The sequence below is a fragment of the Silene latifolia genome, chromosome 2 (genome assembly GCF_048544455.1).
Source record: "Silene latifolia isolate original U9 population chromosome 2, ASM4854445v1, whole genome shotgun sequence".
Taxonomy (NCBI): Eukaryota; Viridiplantae; Streptophyta; class Magnoliopsida; order Caryophyllales; family Caryophyllaceae; genus Silene; species Silene latifolia.
The window spans coordinates 172,952,221-172,957,755 of record NC_133527.1 but is presented as its reverse complement, the minus strand read 5'-3'; the positions used below and the strand labels follow the sequence as shown (position 1 = coordinate 172,957,755).

The window sequence follows — 5,535 nt, the reverse complement described above, 5'->3', positions numbered from 1 at the left end:
GGCTGGGAATAGTGACGACGCTTTTTGGGCCTAATTTGTAGTTTTGCTCTATAATTTGATGTTTTTAGCCCATCATATATATACCAAAACTCTCAAATTTTGTAACACACTAGACATTATACTTCATTTAGATCAAAATTTAGGGTTTAAGCATTTGGTAGAGAGAATTGGATCTAACCTTGTTCTTCATTTTTTCTCAAGCAATTAATCAAGTATTCTTATTTCCTTCATCTTTTGTTGGTAAATTTTCTTTTCCTTCTTTTAATTCCTTGTTTTGTTTGTCAATTTAATTTTATTAGTTATTGTTGTCTTAAATTTGAATTATTTACACTTCTTATAGCTAAAGTTACCCCCTTTGAGTTGAATTTCATTTTAATTGTAGTTTAATTAGTCAATTTTCGTCATCAAAAGTTATTAATTGCATGATTAGTTGTAGAAGTCGATTTCATATCATGTCTATGGTTAAAGAATCCATCTTTATTCATTATTTTGTCTTAATAACCATGATTAGTGAGTAGTCTTTTACTAGGACTCGGTTTGACCCGACATGAGTAATTTCACCAATTGATTCACATAAAGGCTAATTGTTGGGGTGGATTGGTAAGGGTAGTCTAAAGGATTGATTTGATTTATGGACCGATTTTGGGAATTGTCGATTTGTGACCCTTGTCCACCAACGAGAGTTGGTTAGGTTGTGAACCGGGTACCCGGAATTTAGACCCTTTTGCTAACCTACGTTGAGATCGAAAGGGAGAACCGAGGGAGGGTACCTCTAGGCTAGTGTTTGAAATCGACCTCGGAGAGGAGGAGTGAGATGACCCGGAATACGATGGGTGCTTAGTGACCTTAGCCAAATATTAGGCTACCTCGGGAAAATGCATGTTTTTGGGGTAGCCGGGTGTTAAGCTAGGGATTCCGACCTTCGAACCCGAGAGGGGGGGTTGGTGGGTAGAGCTAGTGTCCTATTATGAGCCCGGGAGGGAGTTAGTAGGCGAATTAGAGCCATCTCTTTCTTGCTTGTCTACCCGAATAATTAGCCTAGGGAATCGTGATGTGGAATTACGAATTGTTGTGGGAGAACCGAGTCCTAGGCCTCTTTAATCATTTGATTTACAACTTAATCTTATCTTGCTCATCTTTCCTTCTCTTGCTAAATTGCATTTCATTTTGTTTAGTTTAGTTGTTTGATTAATACCCTCATCTTATTATTGTTGACTTAGCTAACCTAAGGATTAAAACGATTAGTAATCTTCCTAGCTCCTCGTGGGATCGACCCTCAATAGTGTACAACGACAACCGTGCACTTGCGAGGTATAATTTGATACCATCACGGGGTTTGTGAGTCCTCGGCCATATCAAGTATGAGGAAGTCAACGGGTATGAAAAACTTGCCAACTTTGACGGTTACATCTTCTAAGACACCCAAAGATCGCTTTAAAGAATGGTCCGCCATTTGCAATGTTGTATTTGTGCATTTTAGAGCACCCATGTTGAGTTTTTCACAAAAGGAATAGGGCATGACACCTACACTAGCACCTAGGTCGCAAAGAGCCTTATAAATGGTATATGTGCCTATACTGCAAGAAATAGAATAGATACCGGGGTCCTTAAGTTTCGGGGGAGACTTGTTTTGTAAGAGTGCACTACACTCTTCGGTGAAAGCAATGGTCTCAACCGCATTGAAGGATCGCTTCTTTGAGAGGATTTCCTTCATAAACTTTGCGTAGGAATGGAGTTGGGTAAGTAATTCAATAAATGGGATGGTGACTTGCAAATTCTTACAAACTTCCAAAAACCTTACCGAACTTACCTTCCTCCTTGTGCTTTTCTAGACAATGAGGAAACGGTACTTGAACAACTTCCTTTGGAGGAGCATCCTCCACATCTCTCACTTTTACTTTCTCATTCTCAATGAGAACATCCACCTTCCTTGAAAAGGCATCACCCTCCTTAGCATTATGAGATATTTCCTCAACAATTTCCACGTCACTTTCTTTGGGCATAGGGGGCTCAACATCTTTGACATCAAGCTTGCTCTTTCTCTTTAGCATCAATAACCAATGAGGAAATGGCACACGATCCTTAACAAAAGGCTCTTCACTAGCCTTATTTTTGTCATTTACCCCAAGCTTGGGCTTTTTAACAACCACCTTATCATCCAAGGTCATGGATGACCCATCATAGCTTGTACCACTTCTCAAGGAAATAGAATTAACGGTCTCGTGTAGTTGCGTACCTTGGGGTGGTAGTTGGCTGGTCTTCCTTTGAGAGCTAGAAGCGGCTAGTTGAGCCACTTGTTGCTCCAACATCTTGATTGCGGTACTATGAGCTTGATCATTCTTTTGGATTTGAGACAGTAATTCCCTTTGCATTTGGACAATCAAGCCCTCAAGCTTACCCCCTCCTTGGTTGTTTTGTTGGCTATTTTGAGGTGGGGGTTGATTTTGTTGATAATTGTGTTGTGGGGGCCTTTGTTGATTTTGATAACCCGGTGGAGGATTATACTTTTACTGTTGAGGTACATAGGCATTTTGTTGTGGTGGGGGTTGAGGGTTAAGCACATTATTGCTAGTATAAGACAAGTTCGGATGGAATTTTGAATTCGAGTTATAAGTGTTGGAAAATGTACCCGGTGGATAGGAACTTTGTCTAAAAGCCGGAAAAGCATTTACCTCCTCAATAGTAGCTCGGCAATGAGCGGTGTAATGACCCGCACCTCCGCAACCGTCACAGACAATGATTTGACTTGTTGAAGACACGGCATTGAGTTATTGTAGAGAATCTCTAGCATCTTTATCCGCCAATTGTTGTTGGAGTAAGGCAATTTGAGCTAGCAAGACAGAGTTGTTGGAGGATTCTTCTTTACCTTTGGGTGGCACAATTCGGGAATTGACATATTATGCATCATGGACTGCTATAGATTCGATCGTGGCATGAGCAAGGTCGGTGTCAATTTGATCAATACGCCCATTGTTGGCGGAATCAAGAATCCTTCGGGACTTGGCACAACATCCATTGTAGAATGTTATAGTTAGAAACCAATCATATAGCCCATGATGTGGGCATTGCCTTTTTATCTCTTTGTACCTTTCCCAAGCTTCATATAAGCTCTCAAGAGCTTGTTGACGGAATCCGGTGATTTGGCTCCTCAAGGTTTGAGTTTTCTCCGGTGGAAAAAACTTTTGATAGAAAGCAATAGTCAATGTCTCACAATTGGTGATTCCCATGGCGGTGCGGTAAATGCTATTGATCCAAAGCTTGGCCTTGTCCTTCAAAGAGAAAGGGAAAAGTATTTCCCTTATTTGGGCTTGAGTGACGCCCGTTTGATGGATCATGGAGCAATAATCACAGAAATCTTGCACATGAAAATTAGGATCCTCCAAAGGACTTCCCCCAAATTGCTTCCTCTCCACAAGGCTAATGAAAGCCGGTTTGATCTCGAAGTCCGGTGCGGTAATTTGAGTGGTTGTGATACCGGCCGGAAGCATGGCCGCGGTGGGCTTTGAGTGATTGGAAAGTTTCACCGTCTTTTTAGTAGTAGATGGTGGTGGTGGTGGTGTTGATGATGAACTTGAAACCTCCTCCTCTTCAAGAATTTTTAGATCGTCTAGGTAAGACTTTCTAGCACTTTCAAGTTGTTCGGGAGAAGAGGCCTCTTTCACTTCCTTCCAAAAACGTCGTCTTCTCCTAAAGGTTTTCTCAGGATCGGAATCCGGTGAAAGTAATTCTCCACTACGAGAGGACCTGGGCATAAGACAACAATTTCTAGAAAAATGATAAGTAATGGTCTCAAGAAACAAGTGTTCCTCAAGACAAAAGAAAAAAAAGATAAAATCGACAAATCAAAACGCAACAAAACCGTGCTCCCCGACAACGGCGCCAAAATTTGATAGGCTTATCATGTACCTATGTAAAGATAATTACCCTAGACAACAATTGAATGTAGCAATAGGGGTCGAACAAAAGGAGACGGGAATTTAGTTGTGAAATTCTATGGGAAGATTTCTATCAAGATCGATTTCGTTTTGGGTTTGTTTGTTTGGTTTGATAACTAACAAAAACTATGATGTAAATTATATAATAAAAAGGAGTCTAAGGGGGTTGGGTCACACATGCAAAGGTAAATATATAATTATGTTAAACTTGGTATTAAAAACATTGTCAATTGCTTAGGCTTAGAGACACCCACCTTACGGCATTAGTATCAACCATAGACCGGGTCCTAGAGAAACTTTCGTCCATGACTAGGTCGTCCTACTACATATGCTTTGTCTAATTCGATTCCATGCCTCTCGACTTTTAGAATGAATGAACAAACTTAATCTATGGATAAGGCCTTAAACAAAGATTAAACGGTATGGTGCAGACATGTGAGAAACAATTGAATAATATTATTATCAACCGATTTTAACATGTTATATACTTGATTTTGCATGGCTCCCCTAGCCCTTAGACTAGGAAATTTAGCTACTCATATTAAAGTGTAAATTATAAACTATATTGTAAGAAATGCTAAACATGATTGTGTGATTTATATAAACTAAATGATATAACATGCAAAAGAAATAAAACTAAAGTAAAGTGAATAAAATACTAATAATAAACTATGCGTAAACTAAATAGAAATGTAAAATCGTAAACTAGAAATAGAAATACCTTAATAGAGATGAACTTGTATGGAAGAAACAAATTAGAATCAAATGCTTGAAATATATTAAGAACCAAATGTTTGAGAACTAGGGTTGAGCAAAAGCGGTATTCGCACGAAACGAATCAAGAACCCGACCTCCCGTGCTAAAAGCGGACTCCGATGCCACCGTAGAAACGGGAATGGCTAGCACATCCCGAGCCATTTTAGCAAGTATAGGGTATCGTTTTTAGTTATCCTTCCACCATTGCAAAATATTAAGAGTAGTTTGCCTACTTTCCCGATCATCAGTCAAATACTTCTCCCATTCACTTTTACTCTCATTTTCTGCCCCACCCATTTCTAGGGCTGAGTAAAAGCGGTTATCCGCACCGGTTTTTCAATTCGGAGCGGTTAACCGGTTTTAAAAGTTGTCATTTTCTTGCACCGTATCCGAACCGAATTAATCCGGTAAACCGGTTTTTTTTTTTAAGAATTGAAACCGAATTCGGAAACCGGATAATCCGCACCGGTTTTGCCACCGACTTCATAAGAACACAAAGTGCCTGTATTTATCTTAAAGCCCCTGTCTTTTTTTTAAAAACCTAATTTTTCCATAATAAATGTTCAAAGTCCATGCAGACAACTTTAAAATAAGTCTTTATACATCAAGAAGTCCTAAAATACAAATAAAGTGAAACACATACAAATTAACTCGAAAGGTAACAAATTACATAACAAATTGTCCATAATCGAGAACTCCAAAACAGAATAAAAAACTTGCATCTTCGAAGAAGACATCAACCATCCGTCTCATCAATAACCATAAGAGGTTGTTGTAACACCAAATCCGCCATACCTACATTTTTTAAGGAAAATGAAAGCAAAAATTAGATACTCATATTAAC

General features: G+C 39.1%; 1 non-coding gene across 1 annotated transcript; it reads left to right on the top strand.

The window, feature by feature from the left end:
- The first annotated feature begins 3,048 nt into the window (after positions 1–3,048).
- On the top strand, positions 3,049–3,156 carry LOC141644501 (small nucleolar RNA R71). Its single transcript, XR_012544116.1, has one exon. It is a non-coding gene; the product is annotated as a small nucleolar RNA R71 (small nucleolar RNA).
- Positions 3,157–5,535: the final 2,379 nt, after the last annotated feature.